A 14461-nucleotide genomic window follows, 5' to 3' on the forward strand; every position below is an offset into this window, starting at 1 on the left:
CATCCCTTTGCCACCTAAGCCATAAGGAATGCAGCAACATCCAATTTCATTTAAAAGGTATCATCTTTTTCTTTTTCTTTTTTTAGCTTGATTCAATTGTCTATTCTTCTCTAGTGTGCTTCCTGTATCAACATTCTTTATATAAAATGATTTTTCTTGGAAAACCCTTTAACTATTATAATTACCTGACTTTTCCGATAATTTAACAAGGTCTAGAAATTTCAAACTCTGACTATAAGCAATCTGAAGAGTATTTAAAAATCATAAGCTATTTGCTAAGTCAAAGACGTTTTTCACAATTCAAAATGCATCCTTTTCGATAAAATAGCTAGTGACTAGATGATAAGAACCAAAACACTCAAAAAAGACATCTTTTAAGAATTATGAAGACAACAGCAATGTAATCATGAGAATTTAAAGGACTAGGAAGTTAAAATTCAGACAAGTTCAACAGAGATGCTTATGCTATAGAGCAGTAACTTACTTCGAGCATCCCACAAACGAACAGTCTTGTCACCTGATGCAGTAGCAATTAGATCGCCATGTTTGGGATCCCAACACAGCTGATCTACACTATCAGTGTGACCCTTCAATTCAATATCCTTAACCTTACCCTGTAAAAACCATATGGAGTCATCCCCATTATTATTTTTGTTATCATTTATTAATATAATAATAAGCAAGTATTGCCAAAGGTAAGCTCCATGAAAAATGGTTTCAAAGTTAAAACCCTCTTCCACATTTCTAAAGATGAATATGGTTCCATGTCATTTAAAATCGTTCCCTGATGCAGAGTAGTGCTATAGCCTATAGGTACTACAACTTAATATAAATCTAACAAAAAACGAAGTCTTGACCATGAAATAAAGAAAGCACTTCACTTCAAAAGATGCCCAATTGGATTTTTTTTTTAATTTATGGTAAATAAAATTCAAAGAAATCAAAATAAAATAAAAATTTAAAGAGGGGAAGTAGGAGTTCATACATGGCCGTGTGGCTCAATGTGCCAAAGTCGAGCAGTTTGATCGACAGAATCGGAAGCGAGCTTTGTGCCGGTGCAATTCCAAGCCACCGAATGCACCTGAAAAATATCATTCAAATCAAATCATCAATTCCTTCTTCTTCTTCTTCTCTAGGGTTGCCCCAGTGAAAAAAAAAATTACAAAATCGGAAATTGAATATTAATGAAGAGAGAATAGAAGCATAAAAAATCGTCAATTTTCATACAAAAGAAAAACCACATAAAATCGAACCACAAAAAAAAAAAAACCATAAAATCATGCAAAATTTTCCGATCGAGAATCAAATAAATCAAAGCACAAAGACGAGAATAGAAGCTTACCTTGATGAAGAAAAGAAATGAATTCAAAAAGCTGAAAGAAATAGAAAATCAGAAAAACCTAATAGCTTTGAGAATGGAGGAGCGGCGGCGGCGGCGGAGAAGTGGAGGGACTGTGCAGTGGAAGGAAAGAAAAGAATGAGGGTGAGGGCGTGAGGCGGCTGAAGTGAAAGGTAGAGAGTAGGGTTTTTTCTTTTTATGTTTTAAGTTGATGTATAAAACGACGTAGTTTTGTAGGAGAGAAAAAAATAAAATAAACGATTTTAGCAAGGTTCGAACCTGGGCCAAGTATAGCCACACGTGTGTCCTACCACTAGACTAGTGGTACACATCTATAAACATTTTGTACATATTTATATTTAATACATATCCGTCGGTTTGATAGAAACTTAAAAAATGAAAAAAAAAAACCTGTTCAGAGGGTACGAACCTGGGACATGCAGATGAAACACATACGTGCTCAACAATACGGCAACATACAATTTATATATGTACATTACCTATAATAATATATATAGTCTATATAATAATAATAATAATAATAATAATAATAATAATAATAATAATAATAATAATAATAATAATAATAATAATAATAGGCGTTTTTGGTCTTTTTTTTTAGTCATCGAGGGTATTTTGGTATTTTTTCAGGCTTGGGGTATTTTAGTCATTTTTAGGTTTTGGGAGTGTTTCGGTTGTTATAAATTACTAATTAATAACAATATAATTAATACCTCCAATTATGTAAATATATTTTAATACTACAAATTACTAAGTATAATTTAATAATTAATAAGAGTTAATATAATACATCAAATTAATAAAATATAATTTAACACTACAAATTAATAAAAATATATTTTAATAATTCAATATGTTATTAACATGCATGCCAATTTTCATACCAATTGCATGTAATTTACCATTTGCTCTTTAAACTCATCCTTTATGCGTTATTTTCAACTACATAAACTTGAATTTAAACAATTAATTGATGACATGGCTATTAATCTTTGATCACCTTGAAATTTTTAAGCATGAAAAATATATGAAGATAATGTAATATAACAGTAGATTTGTCAAAATTCACATCAAATTAAGAAATGTGGGGTTGGGTTAAAGTTACACTTGATGTAACTCTAAAAAATGTTACATTAACCACTAACTTATTGTTGAATTCATATTTTGAAAATCCAACCGTTGGATCACATTTTCTATATTTTTTTTAACATGTATGCCAATTTTCATGCCAATCGGATCTACTTTATCATTTGATCTTTAAACTCATCTTTTATGCGTTATTTTAAACTACAAGAACTTGAATTTAAACAATTGATTGATGACATGACTATTAATCTTTGATCACCATGAAATTTTGAAAGCATGACAAATATATGAAAATAATGTAATCTAACGGTAGATTTGTCAAAATTCATATCGAATTAAGAAATATAGGGTTAGGTTCAAGTTACACGTGATGTAACTCTAAAAAATGTTACACCAACCAATAACTTATTGTTGAATTCATATTTTGAAAATCTAACCGTTGGATCACATTTCCTATATGTTTTTAACATGCATGCCAATTTTCAAGCCAATTGGATGTAATTTACCATTTGATATTTAAACTCATCTTTTACGCATTATTTTAAACTACAAGAACTTGAATTTAAACAATTCATTGATGACATGACTTTTAATCTTTGATCACCTTGAAATTTTGTAAGCATGAAAAGTATATGAAGATAATGTAATCTAACGGTAGATTTGTCAAAATTCACATTGAATTAAGAAATATAGGGTTAGGTTCAAGTTACACTTTATATAACTCTAAAAAAATGTTACAATAACCAATAACTTATTGTTGAATTCATATTTTGAAAATCCAACCGTTGGATCACATTTTCTATATGTTCTTAACATGCACGCCAATTTTCATGCCAATCGGATGTAATTTATCATTTGATCTTTAAACTCATCTTTTATGCATTATTTTAAATTACAAAAACTTGAATTTAAAGAATTGATTGATGACATGACTATTAATCTTTGATCACCTTGAAATTTTTTAAGCATGAAAAATATATGAAGATAATATAATCTAACGGTAGATTTGTCAAAATTCACATCGAATTAAGAAATATAAGGTTGGGTTCAAGTTACACTTGATGTAACTTTAAAAAATGTCACACAAACCAATAACTTATTGTTGAATTCATATTTTGAAAATCCAACCGTTGAATCACGTTTTCTATTTGCTCTTAACATGCATGCCAATTTTCATGTCAATCGGGCTTAATTTACCATTTGATCTTTAAACTCATCTTTTATACGTTATTTTGAACTATAAAAACTTGAATTTAAACAATTGATTGATGACGTAGCTATAAATCTCTGATCACATTGAAATTTTGTAAGCATGAAAAATATATGAAGATAATATAATCTAACGGTAGATTTTTCAAAATTCACATCGAATTAAGAAATATAGGGTTAGGTTCAAGTTACATTTGATGTAACTCTAAAAAATATCACACCAACCAATAACTTATTGTTGAATTCATATTTTGAAAATCCAACCGTTGGATCACATTTCCTATATGTTTTTAACATGCATGCCAATTTTCTTGCCAATCTGATGTAATTTACCCTTTGATCTTTAAACTCATCTTTTATGCGTTATTTTAAATTACAAAAACTTGAATTTAAACAATTGATTGATGACATAACTATTAATCTTTGATCACTTTGAAATTTTTTATGCGTAAAAAATATATGTAGATAATGTAATCTAACGGTAGATTTGTCAAAATTCACATCGAATTAAGAAATATAACGTTGGGTTCAAGTTACACTTGATATAACTCTAAAAAATGTTACACTAACCAATAACTTATTGTTGAATTCATATTTTGAAAATCCAACCGTTTGATCATATTTTCTATATGTTCTTAATATGCATGCCAATTTTCATGCCAATTGGGTGTAATTTACCACTTGATCTTTAAACTCATCTTTTATGCGTTATTTTAAATTACAAAAACTTGAATTTAAACAATTTATTTATGACATGACTATTAATTTTTGATCACCTTAAAATTTTGTATGCTTGAAAAATATATAAAGATAATGTAATCTAACGGTAGATTTGTGAAAATTCACATCGAATTAAGAAATATAGCGTTGGGTTCAAGTTACACTTGATGTAACTCTAAAAAATGTTACACCAACCAATAACTTATTGTTGAATTCATATTTTGAAAATCCAACCGTTGGATCACATTTTCTATTTGTTTTTAACATGCATGCCAATTTTCATGCCAATCGGGTGTAATTTACCATTTGATCTTTAAACTCATCTTTTATGCGTTATTTTAAATTACAAAAACTTGAATTTAAATAATTAATTGATGACATGACTATTAATCTTTGATCAACTTGAAATTTTGTATGCATGAAAAATATATGAAGATAATGTAATCTAACGGTACATTTGTCAAAATTCACATCGAATTAAAAAATATATCGTTGGGTTCTAGTTACACTTGATGTAACTCAAAAAAATGTTACACTAACCAATAACTTATTGTTGAATTCAAATTTTGAAAATCCAACCGTTGGATCACATTTTCTATATGTTCTTAACATGCATGCCAATTTTCATGCCAATCGGGTGTAATTTACTATTTGATCTTTAAATGGGAAGACAAAAAAATAGAGGAAAATTTAAATGTCTATTGCGGCGGTCCAACCCGCCGCAAAAAGGAGTACATATTGCGGCGGGTCATTGACCCGCCGCTATATCTAAGATTAATGCCGCTAAAACAGGTCTATTGCGGCGGGTCATTCGCCCGCCGCTGTAGTCCGCCGCAAAATACTTGAGCTATTGCGGCGGTTCATTGAGCCGCCGCTATATCTAAGCTGAATGCCGCTAAAACAAGTCTATTGCGGCGGGTCATTGGCCCGCCGCTGTAGTACGCCGCAAAATACTAGAGCTATTGCGGCGGGCATATGGAACGCCGCAATAGGTCTCATGTACAGCGGCGGGCCAAAAAAGCGCCGCAATAGGCGACATATAGCGGCGGTTTTTGCACCCGCCGCAATAGGCCCGCCGCAATTGCTCAGTTTTCTTGTAGTGTCGTCACTAAGATCATCGTGGCGAGAATAAGACCGCACTTGGAAAGGTTGGTGTCCCCTTACTAAGTGGCTTTTGTTCCGGGTAGAAGAGGTGTAGACAATACCATTATTGTCCAGGAGCTTATCCACACTATAGGGAGAGCCAAAGGGAGGTATGGCTATATGGCGATTAAACTAGACCTTGAGAAGGCCTATGATAAACTCGAATGGAGCTTTATTAGAGAGATGCTTACTCGATTCAATTTTCCGGAAAACCTTATTGAGCTCATTATGAGCTGCATCTCCACAGTTTCTACCTCGCTGCTTTTTAATGGAGGATGTATGGAACCCTTTTGGCCCTCTAGAGGCATCAGACAAGGCGATCCGCTCTCTCCGTATCTTTTTATTTTGTGCATGGAATTCCTAGGGCAGCTAATTGATGAGAAATACAGTGAGCATCTTTGGACGAAGGTGAAAACCTCGAGAAGCGGACCAGCCTTCTCACACCTCTTTTTGCCGATGACTTGGTTCTCTTTGCTGAAGCTTCCCCAGAAAATTGCAGTACAATCAAAAGAGTCCTCCAAGAATTTTGTTCCAAATCCAGGCAAGTGGTAAGTGAAGCAAAATCCTGGATTTATTTCTCGCCTAATGTAGATCTTGATCAAAGGGAGGCTCTAGCGAAAATTCTTGGGTTTCAAACAACTCCAAACCTAGGAAAATACCTAGGCTTTCCTTTGAAGCACTCAAGGAGCAGAAGCTTTGATTTTGATTTTGTCCTTGATAGAGTGAAGCAAAAGCTTGCAGGATGGAAAGCAAATCTTCTCTCAATGGCTGGGAGAAGGGTTCTTATCCAAGCCTCTTCCTCTTCAATCCCAGCATATGTCATGCAAAATGTCTACCTTCCGAATAAGGTCCTTGAGGGGATTGATAGAGTAAACAGGAATTTCTTATGGGGTTCAACTGATACTGAGAAGAAAATGCATTGGGTTAACTGGGGGAAGGTAACTAAACCTAAGGACCTAGGAGGATTGGGGCTTCAAGCAGCTAAAGGGAGGAACACAGCCTTATTAGCTAAACTCAATTGGAGATTCCATACAGAAACTGATGCTCTTTGGGTTCGGGTTCTCAAGAAAAAATATTGTACTAATAGGCGAATTAATTCCAGCCGAGAAGCTAGGCTGCCTTCTTCCCCCACTTGGAGAGGTATGAGAAGAGGTGAGGACATGTTTAAAAAGGGAATTAAATGGAATCCGGGTTGGGACAGTACCCTGAACTTCTGGACTGATGTTTGGTCTAATCTCGGTCCAATTAGGAATGTCATTCATGGCCCTATTCCTCAGGCCGATTTGGATTTGAAGGTAAGAGATGTCATTACACCTTATGGTAGCTGGGATTGGTCCATGATTCCTTTCGAGCTTCCTGAGAATGTCAAGGCAGAGATTCAAGGCACCCCTATGCCCATCGTTGCAAGGGGAGGTGACAAGTTGGTTTGGAAACTATCTCAAAAGGGCAATTTTGAAATGAGAAGTGCATATTTGCTGGCCATCAATGCAATGGAGGACCCCCCTTTCACTGGAAGTTGGATTTGGAAAGCTCATACCCTCCCAAAAATCCAAGTTTTTGTTTGGAAAAGTATGCATGAGAGTGTTGGAGTTAATAGTTGCTTAGCTAGGAGAGGAATGCCAGTGGACCCCTCCTGTCCTCTTTGCCAAACAGAGGTGGAAACTATAACCCATGCCCTCCGGGATTGCAATATGGCCAGAGCTATTTGGTATCAGCTGGGCATCCATGTCTCAAACACTAGCTTCTTCACTCAAAATTTAAGGGATTGGCTCACTGCCAACGGCAAAAGTGTTCAGAAGAATAGGCCAACCAGCCCCCCTTGGAATGTTCTATTTTTTTCCGCTGTTTGGGAGATTTGGAGACAACGTAACAATTTTGTTTTCAAGCATAGAAGCAGTAACCCGAGTTTGGCAAAAGGAATAGTTGCTCAAGCCACAGAATTTTCCTTGTGTGCAGATCGTACCAGGAACATCAGCAGTAAGAGAGTCCGGAAAATTAGGTGGGATAAGCCAGAGAGAGGCTGGATGAAATTGAATACAGATGGGGCCTCAAACGCTTTGTTAGGCTTGGCTGGTGGAGGGGGTCTGATAAGGGATGAAGCTGGCGCTTGGGTGGCAGGTTTTACAAGGAAGCTTGGGAAAGTGAATAGCTTTTATGCAGAATTATGGGCCCTTAGGGATGGTCTTCTCCTCTGCCAACAGATGAATATGTCTGCCCTTATTGTGGAGTTAGATGCTAAGGCTCTAGTTGAAGCTCTAACCAACCCGAGCTATTCTAATACTATTGTCTCTGGTCTTTATGATGATTGCAAGCAGCTGCTGAGTTCTTTTCCTCATTGTCGCATTCAACATGCTTTCCGTGAAGCTAACATGTGTGCTGATCAACTTGCTAGAATAGGCTTGCTACAAGAGTCTGAGTTTGTTGTCTTTCCTTGTCCGCCTATGGACATTAAGAAAACCTTTGAGGTTGATAGCCAGGGATTGTACTCTTTCAGGCTTTGTCCTGAGTTAAGTTGCTCTTAGTTTTATAATATTTCCCTTTTACCAAAAAAAAAAAAAGAGTACAATAAATTTCTTATGAGAAATGTTGGGTGTGTGCCCACATGACCCATTAACATACTCTAACTAACCACAACTCATCATGTGGCGAGTTGTGGCATAAAATTGTGCAAAAGTGTGTGTCACCATCATTTCTCATTTCTTATTCTTATCACTCCTGTACTCCATGTGCTCTCACCAAAGGAATGACAAAGAGAGTTATATTAAAAAAAATTTAACTATGTCTTAAAAAGATTCTTGTTGCTAGCAATAAACACGATATAATAAAAAATGTAGATAATAATTTCACAAATAAATAAGAATTTCTTAGAAAACAGTTATAGGAAAATTTAGATGAAAATTGCGCAGATGAACATGAAATTCATTAAAAATACTATATGATTTTGCATCTAAAAAAGGAGAAGAAAATATTTTTAAATAAAGATATTTAAATATATAAAAAAGCTCAATATAATTAAAAGTCCAAAATCCCTGGCCCTGGTAAAAAGATTCCAACTCTATATGTGCATATATCACGCCAAAGAAGTTTAAGAACAAGGGCACAGACGCATATTAATTACAAGATAGATATCATCCTCTTCATACAAAATTCCACGCAACTTCAAGCCAGTGGAGGAAAGAAAATGTCAAAAATCAGCTTGATGACCCTGGTAAAGCTTATGTTGCTTCTATGCATGGGAGCAATGGAAGAGAAAGCACAAGCAGTACGTCTTCCTGATAATGAAGGTATAAGAAATCTTTTTCTTCTATGTATTTGTTTAATTTTCTCGCTTCTATAGTTTGTTCTATATATCTATCTATCTATCTATATATATATATATATATATATATATATAGTAATAAGTGAGGGGAAGGCTATGACGTACGAGTGTATGACTGTCGAAGAAAATGTATATCTATATAAACCATTAGTGGTCTCAAATTAATGAAGTTTCTACGTGGTCATGATCAATTGGTTGCAGAGCTGGGGGATTCTTTCTTCTGCATGTCACAAGTATACCACTTGACCACAACAATTCTCTCACTTTTGTAATGTGCCTTTTGTGATTAAGAGCTTGAAAAGCTCGAATTACACCAGTATCAGTGTATCACAATCATTGTAAAGCAAAATTTTGTGTTTGTTTTCCCTTTTCGTAAAATTCAACCCAACCACCCAGCGGCTGGTGGTTGCGGTTATAAAACAAAACAGAGGTCTGATTATATACGTTACAATTGGCAAAATATTGTTCATTATAGGGAAAAAAAAATGGATTTGGGGTTTGGGAATAAGTTATAAACGTGAGGAAGTTAGAAGGATCTTGATTTTTTGTTCCTGTAAAAACAAATAGGGATGTTGAACTAGGGAATCCATGGGTTAGATCGGATTTGGTGGAGAAAAGCTCAACTCGCTGTCGAGCCTCCCATGGGTGGCTAGAGGATCAATCGGCATTGGAGATTTGGAAAACGACAAAGATTTGTGAGAAGCAGTAGAAAATGGTGAAAATCCAAGGAGGTCTTGATGGGGAGAGGTGGAAAACAGCAAAGATCTGATGAGATCTTGCTAAATCTGATGACATTTAGAGTAGATCAGGTGGAATTCCCACCAGATCTTGTGGAAATCTAATCCGATCTAGCAAATCTCACAAGAGTTTGCATAGTTCTTTGATTGGATTAGGTGGCTTGAGTTTTGTAGGAGATAACCCACTACTTGACTTGTTGAGGTATGGTTTTGAAGGCGGAGACCTGCTATAGATTGCCACAGCCACCATCAGGTCCGATTGGATCTGAACCTAACTTGATTCAATGGTGGATTGTGCCCTTTTAAGGCTTTCGCACATACTACAACATGAATCTAGATCGATACGTTAGCTATTGCACTTTGCACTTAATCTACCTTTAATCTTAGCCTTTAAATCAGAAAATTTTTTAACCTTTCAACTTTTTTACCATTCAAACTTTTACATCTTGCAACACTATGGTAATTATTATATGAGATCCAAATCCCCCTCACACACAAATAGAATTTCTTATTGCTTAGCCACATGCTCACAATTCATGTTTATTTATTTATTTATTTATTCTTTAAGAAAATAAGACTTCAACTCTTATTTAGGGGTATGCATGATTCGGGTTAGGTTAAGTTGAAAGGTTTTTTCAACCCAAATTGAGCTTGTTTAGAAATTTCTAATCTAACCCATTATGTGTAAAACCAACCCAATATAGCCCATTATGTGTAAAAAGCAATCCAATTCTGTTGGTTACGGTTGGTGGATTGTGCTTACATACTTTATGTTGTGTAACAAATGGACTTTTATTGACTATTTAATTACTTTTTAAATAAATTATTACAATTCACATTAATGCCTAAATTATATTATAAATTTCAAAATTCTTAAACTAAAAACCTAAAATAATGATAATAAAATAAACTTATATATATATATATATATATATATGATGGTTTCAGGTTGGACTATATGAGTTGAAAAAGCTATCAACCTAAGTTCAATGTGACCTAAAACTCAAAAATAAACTTTTAACTCAACAAAACCCATCAACTCACAAAAACCACCAAAGGCATTGGGTTAGGCTAGATTGGGTCGATTTTGTTGAGTTGGTGAATTTAATGTACACCCTACTCCCCATCAAACGCAAAGTTGACTATTTGAATCTCAAATCATTTTTTTTTTCTTTTTTCTTTCATTCATCTTTCTCAATGATCTTACTTTAATCTTTTTTTTCTTCTTTTTAGAAACAAACACAACAGAAGGGTATTTAACACAAAGACACACCACAAAATTCCACTCAAAAACCATGATTGATCTAACTTTAATCTCTTCAACAAAAAATGCTTTAAATATATAATCTAGTGAAATTTGATTACATTTTAAATTCCATAATTGAGAGGACAATTAATTGTCTTAAATGTTTTTGTAACACACACTATAGCAAGAGTAGAGTCATACTTGATGCTTTTGGTATAGCAAATTTGTTATTATTATGGAAGCAAATCATTATAACACTAGCTTTATATATATATATATATATATATATGCTTTGAATCCAAAAATTAAATTATTTTTTCTCCCCAATAACAGTTAGTTTCAACCCCCCTCTCTCTCTCTATATATAATAATAATAATAATAATAATATAAACAATTTTTTTTTTTTTTAATAAGAGAGAAAAAGTGAAACAGAACAAAATTTTAAGAGATTTCAATATCCTCTCCTATCTCTTGAAGTGTCTTTTCCATTTCGATTATGTATGGAAAGATAGACATAAAATGACTACAATTTTGGATATTCTTTTTTTTTTTTTGAAAGGTATTCATTTAATTTCTTTAGGTATAGATGTTTTTCTTCTAGTATTCAAAACTATTTATTTGGGAGGCATATATGATACTTGGGCCCAAAGAGGGGGAGATGTAAAGAAAATTACCAACTTGACCCTTAGCCCAAGTATCATATTTGGTTATTTACTAAAATCCCCTTTCGGAGGAGAGGGTTGGATTGTTAGTGTGGACAATTTGGAAGATATAATTGGAGGGTATGTATGGATGGTTGGTTTTGCATGAGCACACCTTGCAGTTGTATGGTTTGGAGAGGCTTACTTGTCTTATAGTTTGGGTGCTTTAGTTGTTTTTGGTTTTATTGCTTGTTGCTTTGTTTGGTTTGTAAATACCACTTATCCTAGTGAGTTTTACGGACCCACTGTATTGCATGAATGGCATATCCCATTTCATTGCCTCTCTTTATATGCATATTTCTTTAAAGTGTGTAAAATAACCAATTGCCCTAATAATTGAGATGAAATTACCTTTTTTAACCTCAAATTAAAATATAGTATAATAGTCATAATAGTAAAACTACACATTAAAATATTGTTTTCGGTTTTTCATTTTTTAAATTCTCAAACATATTAGGAAAAGAATATATCATTTATTTCCATTGCATTTTAGTATTTTTCTTTAAAAAAAAAAATTAGAACTCAAAAACGTAATATGACATCAATAGGCCCTATAAACGAATACTAGTGGGCCCATTGCAAAAGCCCGATCCAGAATTGAATGGCACGCATTTGTGGCATAGCAAATCCAAATCAGCGTGTCAATTTTGGAGTAATAGTCCAGTTATAAAGTTTGCAAAAAAGATAGACCAGTGGTGGTTGTTGTTGGTGGTTTTTATTTTTATTTTTTAAATTATTTAATTTTTATTTTTAATTTACTTTGATGGCTGGGGTGGGAGTATTTTGGACCGTAGATGTTTTCTTTAAACTACAAGTCTCTTGACAATAGACAATATGTAATGCTTCAGTTTTTACACTTCAAATATTTTCGGAGGTGTAACAAATTTTTTTTGAGAAACCAGGAGGTGTAACAAATTAAACCTTAAAAGTTTAAAAGTAATCAATTAAACTTCATAATTTAAAAAGTAACAAAATTAAAACATGATATTTCAACAAGTCACAAATTAAACCTCAATTTTAAACCCAGGCTTAATTTGTTGCTTTTTTTTTTTTTTTAACAGTTTAGGATTTTATTTGTAGGGTTCAATTTGTTATTTCTCAAACTTTAATGTTTAATTTGTTATTTTTGCAAAACTGTAAGGTGAACAATTGAAGTTTGATTTATTATTATGGTCTGAAGTTTGATTTATTATTATGAAAATTATGCAGTGGAAGCCCTTCGTGAAATAGGTGAACAATTGAAAAAGAATGACTGGAATTTCAGTGTGGACCCATATATGCGAGAATGACTCAAGCAGGGTAACACCACAATCGGATTTGAAGCCGTTATACAACAACTCTATCACCTGCAATTGCTCCTACCCTTATGGTGTATGCCATGTCGTCAAATTGTACGTACAACTTTCATGTCGCTTTGTGAGCTTTATTATATGCTCATCATGGTTGAGTTCTAGACCTTTTCTTTATTGTTTCTTAAGGCATACAACTACAAACATAAGTGGAGATGATTTGGGTGTTCTAGTAGACTTCGTTTGAAAATTTTTGTTGTAACTCGGAGTAATCAGAGAGAGTACATGCATGTAATAATAAGGATTAAACTTGTTGCATGCAAACTATTTAATGCAGTTTTACATGCACCTCAAAAAGTAACTGAAATCATGATCGTGATTCGTGAGTTGAAAAACTGACCTTGTTACACAGATTTCTTAAGGGACAGGATCTAGCCGGTGTGCTTCCACCATCTCTGGTGAAGCTACCCTACCTGACGACGGCGTAAGAGGCCTAAACATTATTTGTTTTACTACTTACTTTGGACTTGAAAAATGATTTAAGCATCTAATTGTGCTATTTCCTCTTCATTAATTGTAGTATATTCATTCGTAACTACCTTAATGGTAATATACCCCAAGAATGGGCTTCTTCTACCGAGTTGGAATATTTGTAAGTGATTCCTTCAGTTCATATCCAAGGTTAGCCAATAAATGTTCGTTCTTATTTTTGATCAAGTGTATTTTCTGTAGAGACATCGGTGTGAACAACGTATCAGGACCAATCCCAAACTTCTTGGGAAGCATGACCAAACTTACATATCTGTATGCTTTTTGTGCATTTTTCTCTCACTCACCTATCATATAGATAGTTAAACTATAAAATGCTTACATTTGGTCTAGCCAGCTCTAAAATATTTAAGGACATTATATATATTCAGGAGCCTATCTTGCAATATGTTTTCTGGAACTGTTCCCCCTGAGCTTGGAAATTTGGTTAACTTGGAGAAGCTGTGAGTATTTCTTTGTTTCCTATTATTTAATTTTTGAATCAGATTTGATTATTCATTAATTTCTTTATTCTCCTTGATTTGCTTCATCCCTTAACACATGCAATGGTCTGAACTTTCCTTTGGATGACTGCAGTAATCTTAGTGCTAACTATCTAACAGGAGAGTTGCCAGTTTCTCTTACTAATCTGACCAAATTATCAGAACTGTAAGTGGAATTACTTGTAACTGTTTCTATAGCTGGTAGTATTTACTCTATTTTTAGATTTTTCCTTTGAAAAATAATCTTTCAGGTTTGTATTTTGTTCAATATTGTTTCTATTTTGGGAAATATCAGTAGAATTAGCAGTAACAACTTCACCGGAAGAATGCCTGACTTTTTTCGAAGTTGGAAACAACTTACGAAATTGTAAGTGCCTTTTTCCTAATTTAAAAATAAATAAATAAAAAATCTAAATCTCTCTCAGGTAAAGGTTTCAGGTGTGATAAAGATCCATTTGACTTGTGTTTTTAACAGAGAGATTCAAGCTAGTGGTTTTGAGGGGCCCATTCCTTCTAGCATTTCTATCTTGAGTAATTTAAAAATGCTGTGAGTACTACTGCCTTCTAAAATTAACAATTCTTGAGTTGCATAATCTCAAAGATACAATTTTTAAAATTT

General features: G+C 33.6%; 1 pseudogene; it reads left to right on the forward strand.

The window, feature by feature from the left end:
* The first annotated feature begins 8588 nt into the window (after window positions 1-8588).
* Window positions 8589-14420, forward strand: LOC126728975 (probable leucine-rich repeat receptor-like serine/threonine-protein kinase At3g14840; annotated as a pseudogene).
* Window positions 14421-14461: the final 41 nt, after the last annotated feature.

The sequence above is a fragment of the Quercus robur genome, chromosome 5 (assembly GCF_932294415.1).
Source record: "Quercus robur chromosome 5, dhQueRobu3.1, whole genome shotgun sequence".
In the NCBI taxonomy this organism is placed as follows: Eukaryota; Viridiplantae; Streptophyta; class Magnoliopsida; order Fagales; family Fagaceae; genus Quercus; species Quercus robur.